This window comes from Larimichthys crocea, chromosome XXI (genome assembly GCF_000972845.2).
Source record: "Larimichthys crocea isolate SSNF chromosome XXI, L_crocea_2.0, whole genome shotgun sequence".
Classification (NCBI taxonomy): domain Eukaryota; kingdom Metazoa; phylum Chordata; class Actinopteri; family Sciaenidae; genus Larimichthys; species Larimichthys crocea.
Window position 1 is genome coordinate 19904827 of NC_040031.1, and position 15639 is coordinate 19920465.

Consider the following 15639-nt stretch of genomic DNA (forward strand, 5'->3'; position numbering starts at 1 on the left):
AAGTAAAAAAACAAAAACAGCATGTAAATAAATATTTTTTATTTTTTATTATTTATTCTCTTTTTTTTAATGAAGACATATCTCTACAGTGGATTTTAATTGAAAATATTTCACTTTTTAGATTTAGATGAATAAGATTTAAGATTTAACAAACAAAAGCCTATGAGCAGTTCATATTAATTAAGCATGGTTATAGATTTAGCAGTATACATTGTTGGAGCTAGAGCTACAACACTAAAACGCTGCATATGTGTTGCATAGTAAATACTTATATGTCGATCAATACTTTCAAGCACATGTTGCCCTTAATATTTTTTTAATCTAACTTAAAGCGAGAGATTAAAAGCAGAACTTGTATTTCTGTATTGTTTTTCTACTACTTTTACTTAATTAAAGGCTCTGAATACTTCTTCCACCACTTCTCATGATATTGGTGACACTGTATAGATAGACACAAAACCATGTAATGTGCTGCTGTTTAAATAATTTGTCCGCATCATAAATTATTCAAATGGCTAAATCAAAATAGTGAACTCTAAACCCTTTGAGCTTCTGTGTGGAGTCACCTTCAAGAGACGATCATGTCACAATTGTCGAGAGGGGAAAATTGACGTAATCAGATACTATCTGTTGAAAGCAGAGGCTAAATGTCAACTCAAGTCTGCGTAAATACAACACAGCAAAATACAATTTCTACAAACGTGAAAAAGACTAGTGCGCTCCATCACATCTCTCTCTGACAAAACAATACACGTTTCAATCAAAGCGCACTTACAGTTTGCTTTCGAAACAACAACTCAGGTTCCGTTTGCAACAATATCTCAGATGATTGTTGTTTTCCACTGCTTCAGTTAAAACATCCAAAGAGAATTTCAGGGTCTAATTTAGATTAAAACAATACAAAACAAAGAAAACAGGGCTTTTGTTCACATGAACACACAATGTTTGACCTCCCAGAGTCAATACACCGAAGTTCACTGACCTCACTCTTTCTGTTTTACAGTTTCCCACTCCATGTTTGTGAAATCGTAACAGCAGTGACAGATGAGTCTGATCCCAAAGTGTTTGTCACATTCTTGATAGGGAGTGAGAGACAAACAGTCAATCATTCTTTGTGGTGGCTCCCCTTATAGGCACCTCACAGCCATTGAGGGATGAAGCAGAGGCCAAGCTTCAGAATTCACATTAAGCTTAGGCAGCAAGATAAATTCTTTCGTCTAAATACTTATTGTTGAAATAGATGGAAAACCTGAAAAGATATTATATAAAAGAAATATTTTAGCTTATAAGCTGTTTTTTGTTTTTTTTGTTTTTTTTTGGTTATGTGACTGCTGTGCCACTAAGAATAATAAGGTTGTGTAAACCACACAAAGTCACAAGAAGTAAAACACCGGTCAGAGATGTTCATACAGCTTTAAATAACAGCTTGAAAACTGGCAGCAGCTTCCTGAGTAAACTGTCACTTCTGATGGCTGGAGTTCCAGTAAATGTGTGTACAGTATATGTGGATACACTGTTGTGTGTGTGTGTGTATATGTGTGTATCTGTATCACACAATGGGGCATGATAATTTCCTTAATCATGGAAGGATTCTCAGAGGAAGAGACTGTAATATAGGCAATTACTCTGTCTTCTGCCATTAGCGATGACAGATATTAGTTTGGGAGGTAGCAAAAGTTGAAAAGACATATTCCTTTATTGAGATGAACCACAGAAACAGAGCACACTGTACATGCCCTTACTCATTTCACTGTAAAGGAAAGCCTTCCTTCCTAGTGGAAAATGTGCAAAGAGGGAGAAATCTGTAGATATAAAGGGGTCACTCTACAGTGCAAAGCCTGCCTGAGATCTCAGGGCAGGGAGTTCCTCAACTAAGCAAAAACCCAGTCACACAATCAGGCTTGTGGGTCACAGATGTAACCAAGAGTCGGACCATTTAAGGCTTTAAAAACATGCAGTAAAATCTTAAAATCTATTCTAAAATTCAGGAAACCAGTGAAGGGCATCAAGGATTCATGTAAAGTGGTCACTTCTCTTCTCTAGTATGTGTTAAAAGCCTGGCAGCAGTATCAACTGCGCTCTTTGGATGCTAGGCCTGCTCACATCTGCATTGATATTGATGTTCATTGTATGGACATGAGAGTGGTATTGAACTTCTCATCTGACTCTCTGCACAAAAGCAAATCGTATATCAAAATCTTTTCTTTCTTTTTTTTTTACTGACCTAACAAACCAAATCATAGATAAAAACTGTTTTTTTGCAGAAAGCGGACACACAGTCGACAGGTGTTTAGGGGAAGCACTCACAGCGGGAAATTTCCGGTAAAACTTTTCTAGATCGTCACTGTAGACCCTGTTAATTGCACATATGCTTTTTAATTGCCAAACAATTTCTCTATGTAGTTGCCTCCAAACATTTTGAATAACATCTTGTTACTCTGCTGTGAGATTTAACAAGCTGTCTGCAGGCTTGCTAGTGACCAGAGATATAGAGAGTCATTAGTGCTTCTCTCTATATATCTGCTCAGTGCTTGGGGGAGAATGTCATTAGCATCTCTCCCTGTGTCTGACAGGGAGTCAAAAGAGCATCTGCCTCTGTTCTGCTGGTATCACATCCTCTATCACTCATCCCTCGAGGCCCTCAATAGATTTGCACAATTGGTTGACCTGACCGCCATTCGTTAGGCCAATCACACATGTAGAGGTCCTCTGTTTTATTTTAGTCGCAGAGCATGTGGGTCAAACAGAGCCCTTTGTTGGTATGGGGCAGCAACAGTTGCAATATTTGCAGGGCATACAGATGTACAGATCTAAAGGCTTTTGATCACCTTCATGGCTACATTGCCAGCAGCCTGAGAGCCTTTTGCTCAGAACAGAGAGATGGATTCAGGCCTAAAATGAGTCACTTATTCCTGTGTGGGAGCAGGAACACAGACTGGCAGACATCTGGACCTGTATGTTACAATTATAAAAAAAACTGTTGTTGAAATTTGCATCAATGTTTGACAAATTTCACAAAGTTAACTTTCAACTATTCAAAAGCCTTTGTATAAATGTTATAGGTTAAATATTCTCTGAACTCTCAAGGCTTAAGAGCTTAAAAAGCTTCCAGTGGTTTGTATGCTTCTTTTAAGAAAGGAAGGATGTTTTACTTTACTTTATGACAGCAAACAAAAACAAGTGGCACCCTATATTGTCTAACAGTGAGAGCTAAAACGTCCCTGTCCTTGACCTGCTGCTGGTGGCACACTTTTCCAGAACACCGAAAATAAACAACAGTATGAATGTGTATTTTAGGCAACATTAAGTAACTTTTCTACCCTAGAATGACTGATTTGAAATCACTCTGATGCTACACTGAGTAATTGTATTAGGGTGAATGGTGCTGCAGATGGGAAGTGACACCAGACTGGGCACCAGAACCAGAGCCAGGCAAGCAGGCAACATAACCAGGCTCTGCAGAGGAAGAGAATGGTGGAGGTGAAGAGACCAACGAGGACAATGGAGGAAGAAAAAAAGAGTGAGTGACTGAGCGAGAGTGGCAGACAAATAAATCTAGGAATGGCTTTTAGTAATTGGCAAGAGCTTTGTGAAATAAAACGCTGAAAAATAGACGGCAAGCTAAGCTTCTTGCTGTTGGTCAAGTAAGTAATATTAGCTGGCTGCTATGTGTTGTGTTGTTGCACTTGTTTGATGTTTGGCTGTGTTAGCAAAGTTGTCTCATTTTTTAATTGTTTTTTTTACTTTCACTGAGGGCAATGCTCTTTTCACATTCACACAAGTAAACATTCATACCTGGAAACAACGCACAGTCTGATCTGCTGGCCACTTGTTCAAGGGCACCTTGTAGCAATGCATTTGTACAGCTGTCCATATGTACAGCAAAGCAAAAATATGACAGCAATGTTAAGTGAATTGCACTCTGAAACTGAGGGCAACAAATCACAAAAAACAAACAAAAACAAATCTTATGTAAAGCTCTAATCAATATTTTAGTACTAATAGATGAAATTGTTAAAGGGTTTGCTCGTAGTGGACGGGCCATCAGAGAACTATCGCCCAACTCTCAGTTCCCATCAGCTTCATAGAGCATTTTAGCATCTTTCAGCTTTAGTTTTATTGTTTTGGTCAAATCTCGCCACTCTCAAGTGGGTTGTTTCCAGCTGCAGCAGGCAAGAAAAATTCTGATAACCTACTGTATGCCATCTTCAAAGCACTAAGACACGCTAAGAGACTAACTATTGGACATGGTAGAGCATTTAACTGTTAAACGGCAAAATATTTTCCCAAGGAGGAAATGGAGACCAAAACAGAACTACAAGGAAAATCAGTATTGGACTTATATTGATAAGTAATACTCTGCAGCTGCTGGATGTATAAATATGCAAGTTAGTCATGAAGGTGTAAGAAAACATATAAGTTGATCATCATATATTTTTTTTTTTGGTGGCACCAACTACCTTTCTTGTAGTTGACATCTTCAGTTACTTAGAGCTGAAAACTTTTCATTCCTCACCCTTTCAGTTCCCAATTCGAGACCACATTTAAGCGAGATTCTGACAGTAACAGATGTTACATGTCCACCAAGAATTCAGCTATTCAAACATTGCAACCACTAAATAACACTGCTGCGGCTTAACATATTCTTCAGCACCCTCACTTATTTTTTTTATAAACAACGTACTTAATTGGTACAGAGTATGACAGAAAAGGCCTACATACCAGATGTCCTCATTACTGCAGGAGATACAAATTAAATGCTTTTTTACTGGAATAAATTATAATTAATGTATAAACATAAGGCACATGTAGATGTGCACAAGCAAAGAGAAAGGTTGTAAAGACAAGGTTGACTTGTTCATCAATAACATAGTGTAATGATGAAGTAATATCTCCCACCAGCTCAGGGTGTACTGTGCTCTGCAGTACAACTCAGGGACATTCACTGCTGAACACAAGCACAAACACACTTTTATACATGTATAGCAAACACACTGATGCAGGAGGCAAGTACAGTCTGTGTGAGGTAAGGGGTGGAAGTGTGATAAGCATGTGAGGGGAGGTGAGGGTGGTACTTGTGTTTGTATCTGTGATGCTTCACTGTCTGTCTCTATTTGCTCAGATGGTCCCGCGAATACTCTTAGCAGCTCCCTTACAGCAATGACAGCCTCATACTTTCACCTGTGACAGTGTGCCCCCCCCCCCCCCCCCGACAGGCACAGGAGTGACTCCTGTTTGTCAGCTGTGTGCAATGCTGTAGGCGCACCTGCAGCTCTGTGTTTGTGTGACCGACCTCTGTGCTCCACCCTGCACTCCAGCTAATTGAAACAGATGGAGGAGTTGAGGAGGTTGAGGAGGAGCCCCGAGGGCATCGGTGATGAAAGGAGAAAAGAGGCACAGAGCATGTCGGGGGCCATCAGGATAGGACGCAGAGCGGACCCACTTACTTTTCCAGTGCATGTAAACAAACACTATTTACTAAATGAGGCTTCTTAATGAGCAATACTCAAGTCATGACACAGTTTTTTTTTTTTTCTTTTCTGGAAAGGAAAGCTCATCAGACTGTATCATCAAATCTACTGAGCCAAGATGTTCTTTTAGTATAAGTTGTTTAAATTTGTCCCAAAGTTATTGAAGGTAATATATATGCTACAAATATAGCATGGGAGGTTAGCAGCAGCCCAAGGCCAAATCAAATATACTAAAGCTTGTGCTAGCAAAGCTCCAAGCTCAAATCCTGGGAGCAGCTTGGGAAATTTATGGAGGGGAAGTCACAGAGAACACTCTCTTACAGCTTTCTTATCTGTTGTACTTCCTACTGATTGTAACTTGAACTAAATAAACCTCACTCCTCATGCAGCTCTTCACACTGTTCACACTGGCGTCCCTGATTTGACAGCTTTTAGAGTTATTGCCTATTTCTGTTTCATTATTCCATTGCTCCCTTTATTGAAGTCACTTACTTAGCAGATTTGAAGGAGCCTGCTCTCTTGACATTGTTATATTGGCACTTTTAGTTCTTCACGTTTGTGATGGTTTTAGCGATGCTTCAGTAATTGGAACTTATTATTTTCACATACTTGTTGCTTAAGATGTACATGTAAATGAAATTTGAGTGTCAAGTTAAGTTGATTTGTATACCTGGATATCACATATTAGGTCTCAATAGGCTTGTAGGCCTAAAACAGTGACAGCTATTGATCACAAGCTTTCTTAGAAAAATAACAAAACCACCTCTCTGTCTGGTGGTAAAATAAGCACAGAAGTTGGAAATATTGAAATTACATTTGGTGGAAATAGAAGATAAAACAATGAGATTGTAACCCAGCGACATGATTAAATACAAATACAAATGCTCCACTAAATGATTAATAATATAAAAAATACACATTTATTCAAAATGGTCATCTAGAGTTCTAAAACAACAATTCAACAACATCACCACTCATTCATTCATTCTTTGCTCTGTCCTACCTGAAGAGATGGACCCCAGAGAGCAGGACGAGAAAACACTGTTGAATCCAACCAACAAATTTACTACTGAACAACAAAAGTACAGAATGATTCGGTCATTTAAAAAAAAAAAAAAACCCAGGAAACTCCAACCACCACGAAGAAAGATTCTGTATCTGCTCCTCTGAAAGTCTAGAAAGAACTTGGATCCCTTGCAGCCTTCTAGGCAGACGCCTGGGAAAAATGTGTCTGCTGCTCTCAGGCTGTCGACCCAACTACTCTGTCTGTTCCTCTGCATGTGTGTGTGCAAGTGTGTGTGTGTGTGTGTGTGTGTTTGGCGGCCCTTCTTTGTTGTCCATGGTAAGAGGATCCTGGCTAGTGAAACAATACCTGACCATTCAAACGGAGATGAACAGACATAAGAGTCACGCTGAGGCAATCTTAGCCAGACTCGGTCAGACCAGACAGTGGCAGGAGTCAGAAGGGGGGAGAAGGGGGGACCGAATACCTCCTCTGTGAAAAAAGGGAAGGAGTCAAGCCTTTCAACAACTGGCCAGTCATTACCTTAGTAATGTGTGTTTGTGTGTGGGTGTTTCATCATGAGGCAGGTTCAAAGGTTCTCTTGGGGAGTTAAAGGGGATGATATGGCTGAGGGGGTCTGACGGAGATGAAAGTGGGAATAGGAAATGGGGCAGATAGAGTGAAACGGCTCACTTTTTACCTGTGTAAACTCTCTCTCTCTGCAGAGGTAATCCATACCTGCATTAATAATTGAGGAATGTTCTGTGTGTGGAGGTGTGTGTGCAGAGGTTTTTGTGTGTGTGTGTGTGTGCTCCTGAGCTGAGAGAAATCCAGCCATTGTTTATCTGTACTGTGCAGTAAATATCTGCACCCTGTATTTTTTTCCGCATTGAAAGTCAGCAAAATTCTGTTTCTCTGCTTGGCAATTTACCAGATCTGAATTAAGGGGATAAGGATTTACTTCTAATAATTACCACTCTCAAGCTGTGGCGTGACATCTTTATCGTTACAGTTATACTTAGCACACATACACATATGCTTGTTCAACTGTCTTAATGTTCCTCTCACTCTCCTACCTGAAAAAGGGCAGTGCCCGTCACTCATGGCAATGAGTATTGACATGGGTATTTAACAGTCTACGAGTCAATCCTCTTCAGCCTCAAACTGATCTCATCTGAAATGGAGCCAAAAAAGACAATTTACATATTCATGGCGAAAAGCAACAACGCTGACTAAATCTGACGAGGGTCACCTTCAAGGAAAGCTGCAGCTGATCAGTGTCAAGTGCCGCTCAGAAGAACAGAAGAAGGCAGAAGCAGAACATTAATGGGATGTCAATACACCACCAGAATAAAGATGAATGTGTTACTCACTTACAGCTGTATTATTTGCTCCATCACTAATTAAAGATTTAGGCAAATGTTATACTCACATTCATACTATACATATTTATTGTTCCTCTTTTGTCTTTAATTCACTTTGAACCAATGATCACTTACCTCCCCACTCTCAGTGGACCTCTCTGAATATGTTCTTCTCGAGTGTGTGTTTTTATAGTATCACAACTTTATCCCCCATGTGCAACTGTTTCCTTTTGTTAACAATTTTATTTGGTTTGACAGTTGTATTTTGTTGACAGCCAGGATTTAGTGTACATACCCATCTGTTTCACCAGGGACCAAGTAATACTTTGTTGTCAGCAAAGTAGATGCTGCATTGTTATAAAGGAAAACATTGCACCAGCCTTTGTACCCCAACAGAAAGAAAAACAGGTGTATATCTGTGTCTGTCTGTGTGTGTATGTATTAGGCTAGAGTAGTCTCTGGCGACGACAGGTATTGATCATTCTTGTTTGAAATTGTTGAACATCAACATATTTTGACAGGCTTTTTTTCTACATGAATGAAAGACAATTTATTTCAAGTGTAGAAAGGTACTAAAAGAGCATCTTCAGACTCACTGTTCAAACATGATGAGTCGTTGAGTGAACATTTATGGCAATGTATTTTGAAAATGAAACTAGATTTTGGGCTATGATTGTGTTGGAAGAAACGTTGAGGTGCCAATAAACACTTTAACCCTGACTGGTCGGCTTAACTTCTTAGGGGTGAAGTGCTGAAGAGATATTTGTATATTAAATGTCAAATTTGCAGTTTGCAGAAAGTAATGTAGCCAGCTTTATTTTGAGGGCTACTACATGCCAATTCCTTTTTCCAACTCTTATGCTGTTTTGTTTCTGCAGATAGGGAAAAAGTGAGTTCAGCTTTTGAATGTGATGGCAGGTAAGGACAAAGCTTAAACTATGACATTCACACCTGCGGGAGTTGTCTTACTCCAGCTGGAGCTCTGAGTTGCTTCACAAAATGTGAAATAGCCAGCACTTTAAAGATCAGATGAGACAAATGAGAAGCAGCTTCAGTGGTGAGAGACAGACAGCGTAGAAAGACAGGGAATAGCTTTTATCGAGCGTGACACAGAGAAATGGGGTCTGGGTTTGTGGGCACTGGAGTGGTAATTGATTCAAAGATCTAGATGTGCTCGGAGGCTAACCCCAGGAACATTGCTGTAGGGGAGCTGATATGCAGTGTGATAGCACAGATACCCGTTTGAGTTCAGCTTCGTGAAGAGCCACTCCTCAGCCTGATGTGGCTAATAGCTTGCCATGCTAATTCAGAGTCAAAACTGTAATTAGACACTTTGTGTTGCTATACTTGTTAATTAATTTACAGCCCTTCCCTGCTTCCTCGCCAAATGAATTCCATGTGATTAAAGTCCTGGAACGGGAAATGGTAACAAGGATGATGAGCAGTGCTGTACTCCACTGAAGTCAGCACAGAGACACTGAATGAGGCTGAAAAATACTAATGACGCATTGGTACCACTTCATTATTAACGACCCTGATTAGCATTTATTAGCAGCGTAAGCAATTAATAAATGCTGGAATTCAAGCATCTGCCTGCATGTACTGAAGAAGACCATTCAATGTGGATGAAAGTAGTAAACCTTTAATCTGGGGCGTGGCTCAGTGGTAGAGTGAGTTGTCCAATAACCCGAAGGTTGGCGGTTCAATCTGCTCGAAGATTGGAGATTGGAAAGGTGAAGCGACAGCTGGTGGGGTGTCAGCCCACCTCCTTGCCACGTCCAAGCAAGGCACTGTACCCCCCAACATCTGCTCCCCGCGAATCGCTGCCCACCACTCCAGTCTTTGTGTATTAGGCTTCTTCCACTATGTGCGTGATCCTGTGCATGTGCACGTGTGTTCCGACAGGTGCCAACTGGATGGGTCAAATGCGGAAGAATAATTTCACGTGTAAAAATGTGATTAATAAAGTTTCTAAAATTAAAAAAATGAAATCTAACAGTGTAGTTGCTGATTGTAACCACCCTGCCTCACCCTCACATTTGTAGCTGAAGGATAAACTACAGCGGCAACAAAACACACGAAAAACACAAACAGCCCATAGAGCCAGTTCATTCTGGGCTATGGTAGAAACATGGTGGTTCAACATGGCAGACTCTATGGAAGAGCACCCACAGCATCTTAAAAATGCTCATTAAAAGGTAACAAAAACACAATTATTCTTATTTTCAGGTGACCATGTGCTAATAAAAACATAGTTATGCATATTATATTCAGTTTCTACCACATTAATATATAAATACAGGACCCTAAATCTTACACATTATACCTTTAAAGTTAAAGTATAAAATGACATTTTTACTCAACATGCTTTTATGAGGTTTGACCACACTTAGAAACAAGCTTGTAAATTGTACGTTCATGTGCATAAACAGTTATTAACACAATGTAAAGTGTGACCAATTAAAACTCACACACATACTGTGTCTGTCTGTTGCAATCCACACACACACAGAATGGCTGATGTTTGCAGTCTCATACCTTTCCATTTCTTTAGATCCACTCAGCACCCAGGGCAAACAGCAAAGGAATCCTCGTCTACCAACAGCTGATCAGGATAAACTCTCAAATGGGAAAACAATCATGATGTCAGCTCATGCATTTTGCATTCATTACTGTTTGTGGCTCCAAAGTCATTAGAGTGATCGGGTCACATACTGTAACTGCGCAAAGCAGTGAAGCTGCTGATTAAGGGCCTAACAATCTTGTTTACATCCGGTATTGTGAAATGCATTCTGTGACATCTGTGTGATGAATGATGAATATCATACGTGATCATCACTGGAAAGGTTTGAGTATGGTTATAAATCTGTGCTTGTAAAAAGAAATCTTCTTAATTTTTGTAGAATGACAAGTACATGAAAAGAAATTGTCAACCTGAGCACTGTAAGTCAAAATTTATTAAATCCAAAGAGTGCTCTGTGTTACTCTTTTTAATCAGTCACAAGAAGCTCGAGGGAGGAGTATTGTGCAGCTTAGTGGGTTGGCTATGTCTGTTCCAATTACAAATGATGACAATGCAAAATTCAAATTGGAAAATACTCCAAATTACCATTTACTTTCTAAAGCAGCATTTGCATGAATATGGAAATGTGGACGTGAGGAACTGGTCTTTGTGATTATACACTCATGGTAGCTGATAATAAATTCAGACAGAGTTGTTTACAATCAAAGCAGAGGGTTTTCTGTCCCTGAGGACAAGCTGAGCCGAGGCACATCTCAAGGTGAACTGAAGATGAAGGTGCTGGATTGATAAATTTTAACGTCCACACACATTCTTTTGGCATTTATCTCCTGTAGCACCCATCTGAATATTTTGGGCTTAGCTCTTGATACACATCAGTTATCTCATAGCCCAACAAATGCAGCAGAAACTCCATTTTGAGTATAAGTCATCTTAGTGCATGCCTTTTTCTCTTGGGGTCATCTCTGTGTATCTCTCAGGCTGGTCTGTCTGCATGACGGGAGCAGGGGTGATGCAGGAGTCAGCCTGAAAAAAAAAGAATAAATCACTTGTGGAAGCTGCTTTGCAGTGTGGCAGCAGATGACAGCCGGAGGGTAGTTGGAGCATGGCAGCGGGCATGAGGGCCACTCAGACTCAGCCTTTCTTTATAATATTACCTGGCAGTTCTGGAGGAAATAGTTGCAAGGGCAGGTTGTTCTTTCCACCAGTAGTCCATCATAAGAAAGCAGGGACCACATGGGCACACACAGACTGGATCACAGGGGATGTTGATGGAGGATGGTTTATATCTGACTGTCAATGTGTGTGTAGCAGTAGAGTGAGACAATGACAGTAACTCTCATTTTGACTGCAATGTCTCTTCAGTGTTTTGTGCACAGGTGACGTGTAGTTCAAGAGAACATTTGCTCTATGTTTAGTACAATGAGAGCTTCAGTATGTGAGCCGAGAACGTTGACAAAAGTGCATATTACCCCAGGAGGTCTTCAAACATTTATGAGTTCTTCATCTCATGTTGCTCCGCGGAGGCCTGTTAGATTTCATTGCATAATCCTATGCTGTGCTCCAGCCTCTATTGTGCCAATGAACCTCTGTTTATTTGCCAGGATGTTTTCTATCACTGCTCCCTCAGCTCACAAACCAGAATAACAATGACTTTTCATCATCGAAAGGACTAGTTGATCCCTGCTCATACAGCAGATTGTTGCAAAATGTGCTCACAAGCAAATACCTTAGGCTGTCTTCATAGCATGTTGAATGTAATCTAGCTATTAAAACGAAATTAAACTGCATTTTTATGCTTTTCTAATATTGTACTGACAATATGCATAAAAACTGTTATTTATCACAATGAAGTGCAGTTTTTTTTTCTGGGAAGCCTGTAATGAAAATTTCCAGATATGAAACACTTTTGCTATAATTTACAATCTGCCCCTATTCATCGCTATAGCTTCTCTCAGGAGCAGCTTCAAAGATGTTGTGGTGTAATGCTGCTCAAAATGTATTTGCATGACGACAAGATAATAGCGGGCACGCTGATTTGGAGACGTTCTGCTGTCAGGGCAGAACCAAATCAAAGTATTAAGAGCTGTCCACGGTTATGAATTATCCACTGATCTACCCCCCTGCCTCTCTTTCTCTTTCCCCTTCTATCTATCTATCTATCTATCTATCTATCTATCTATCTATCTATCTATCTATCTATCTATCTATCTATCTATCTATCTATCTATCTATCTATTCTTTTCACCAAGACAAATGAGCAGGAAGAGGCAGAGATGTAAATGTTGGCATGAGGCAACTACATGAAGAGACATGAAAGACCAGCTTCTCTCCTCGTCAACTGCAATATAACATGTGCTGCAGATATATATCAACCCTCAACGGCCCCATTACTGATGAATGTATTGTGTGGCATAGCCTGGAAGATCAGATTTAACATGGATTTTTCTGTGTAGATAGAAGTCTGTCTGAATAGAGTGCTTTTTTTTCCCCCTTTGTAGACACAGTGAAGACCAATGCATGGAAGGAAGTGAGGAGAACTGTGATCCAATGGTGCCCACTAGTGCTCACACTGTTTACCTGCACCTTGTAGAGCTAGGTTACACAGACTAGTGGTCCACAAACACTGCAGCATTATCCTTCACAGTTTAACTCACAGGTTCAGACTGATAATATTGTGTGAAATGACAAATAGCAGGAAGATGAGACAAAAGGGTGTTTTGCCACAATAACCAATTGATGCCTGTTTACTGTTGGCTCACATCCCAGATATTACCTGCTGTGCCCCATGTGAAGCCAAATAAATGAGCAGCAAGTGCAGAAGACTGTGAGTGTGATATCTTACTCTTAAGAGGAGGAAGAGGAGGTGAGGAGAGGGAGATATAGAAGTGTGTTTCAGGCTTGTTTCTCTCCCTCCTTGTTTCTGTCCTGAGGGATAAGAGTTGATGGTGGGATTCATTTTCTCCATCGGTAGGATTATTTTGTACCAAACCTCCATCTGCCTGAAGCAATCGCATTATATACCCGTGCACACACTTGACACAAACACACACCCAGCCCATAGGCTGTAAAAGCAGATGTTCAAAGCAAAAATGCTGCAAAAGATTCACACTTATATGCACTGCTTTTCTGTCAAGGGACATTGAATCAGATGAGTTTTTCTGGCAGGACGATCCATCTTATATGAATTTTCCCAAATTTCAGTCCCAAATAAATGCAGGAACAGCATGCTATACAACTAAGAGAACATGCAACTGATGTTTAAGGACATACACAATTTATCCACACCTACCCTGTCCACACACACAGGCAGGGGTGAGGACCTTTTTGTAACCTCAGCTGCTTCAAGCTACTTGTTCTGCTCTCTGTTTGTCACTGACAACAGTTTTCATTTACTCACAGGAAAAGGTCAGAGCAGTCATCTTTCACTAAATCACAGTGCAAGCAGGGCTGTGCACCACACAGACTCATTTATCCACAGCGGCTGTCCTCATCCCTCTCCATGAAACATGTTTGTCCATTAGATGGGCTGTCCGGCAAACAACCTTACGAGTAATTAGTGGTGGCAAAACCTAAATGGCCATTAATAGAAATGATTTGCTCCTAATGATGGCTGTTCGGTATTCCATTTCAAGTTACTGGACAAATGATTGATTAGTGGTTTACCTGAATTGAGCACGATGCCCTGAAATGATATATGTGGTCTTGAATCTTAAAAGAAACCATGCCATGGTGAAGGAGTCATTTCAGTGGCTCCCCTGCAGGTTTGGAGCACCATGTTGCTCCCTGCAGAGATGTTTCCAGAGCTCAGGGTTTCAGACAATTAGATGAAAGGAGCTCCTGCAGTGAGGAACTTCTTCAAAAGTTTCCCTCTATGCAGCAGCTTCATTTTTGCTTATCATGTATGCATATATGCATATGCATATTAGTCTATAAGTGTTTTTGTTGTGTGTGCACTCTCATTAGTGAAAATAGGTCAAGTATTACATTAAAAAATGTTACTTCAAGCGGTAAGATTCCTTTATCCTTGCCCTCCAAGGTCTTCCTGTTGGCAATATATGCAAACAATGACTGGACACATGGGACATAAAGTATGTACAGAGCTAATGCATAGTATAATCGTCCATGAATGGCTGGGTTAGTTTGATATTCCCACAGGATGAAAAAAATAAAATAAGCAAAGTCAAACGGCACAGAACCAGAAAACAGCTAATAAAACAGTCTTCATACAACCTCTTTCTTTATCTCAGTTCTCTCTCTCACACACACACACACTCACACACAGTAACTGAATGTGGGTCAGTCCTGTAGAGAGACGTGAAAGTGAATAGTAAATCAAAACTGTCTATCAGTTGATGCCACAGCGACGCTTCCCTCAGGCTTAACAGCGGTGCTGGACAGCGTGCAAGCTAACTGATATGTGATGCAGTCAGCTTGCCATACATGCACACACACGCGCCACAAACACACTGGCGATTGTGTTGAAAAGGTACAGTGGATGTGTTGCATAATTCATCAGGAAACAGCCATTATCTGAATTCCAATAGCAGGCTTCTCCTTACCGCCTCTGTTTCAGGTATCAGCATCACTTTGCATAACATTACCTGGGAATCATCTGAGTGAAGCGTTCTGCTGATTAAAAGCACACACGTGTTGTATTCCATGTATTCATTTAATCTCTGCCTCTCTTATAGACTCACTTAATAACAGCTTATCTAAATGCAAGTACCAGTATCCTCCTTTTCTTCCACTGTCCACCTCACTGAGGTCCAGATCTGAGAATAAATAAACAGATAGACCCGGCTTTTGACTATAATCTATACGTCACAAAATCAGCCGTGACGTCCATTTCTCCTGCTGCACTGCACCACTGATTTATTTCTCCTCTTGTTTATGTAATTGACCATGTGTCAGGTCTAATCAGTGGCAGAAGCCAAGGTTGCCAGAGAGGATAGAAACTCGGTTGCAGGGCCTCTAACAGCTTTAGTCAACAAGAATATAAAAAACATCAGATGTGCAAAAGCACCCGAGGACATTCTGGACAGTTTCTGTCCTACCACAGCGGACATAATCAAGTCACAGGACTCAAACTTTTTCATGTCTTGTCCAAAATGAGCATATTCTCCCTCATTTTAAAACCAATCTGATGAATCAATAAACAGATTATATGCAAAACACATGAAGTTATAAAAGCCCAGCATTAGAATTGTAACATAAGGCAGGGACAGAACTTACAAAACATTTTGTGCTTTTCTGTTACCGTTCTGTTCTGAGATTGTT

The 15639-nt window shown here is 40.3% G+C and overlaps 1 protein-coding gene across 3 annotated transcripts in view; it reads right to left on the bottom strand.

The window, feature by feature from the left end:
• The window catches only part of shank3a (SH3 and multiple ankyrin repeat domains 3a), a 189164-nt gene extending 182629 nt beyond the window's left edge, over positions 1–6535 (bottom strand). For 2 of the 3 annotated variants that reach the window (XM_027272638.1, XM_027272636.1), the window contains exon 1: positions 6475–6514. The gene's annotated coding sequence lies outside the window, so the exon portion shown is untranslated. Of the gene's footprint in view, positions 1–6474 lie in introns of all 3 variants that reach the window. The other variant, XM_027272637.1, reaches the window with a different exon arrangement.
• Between the last annotated feature and the right edge of the window lie 9104 nt (positions 6536–15639).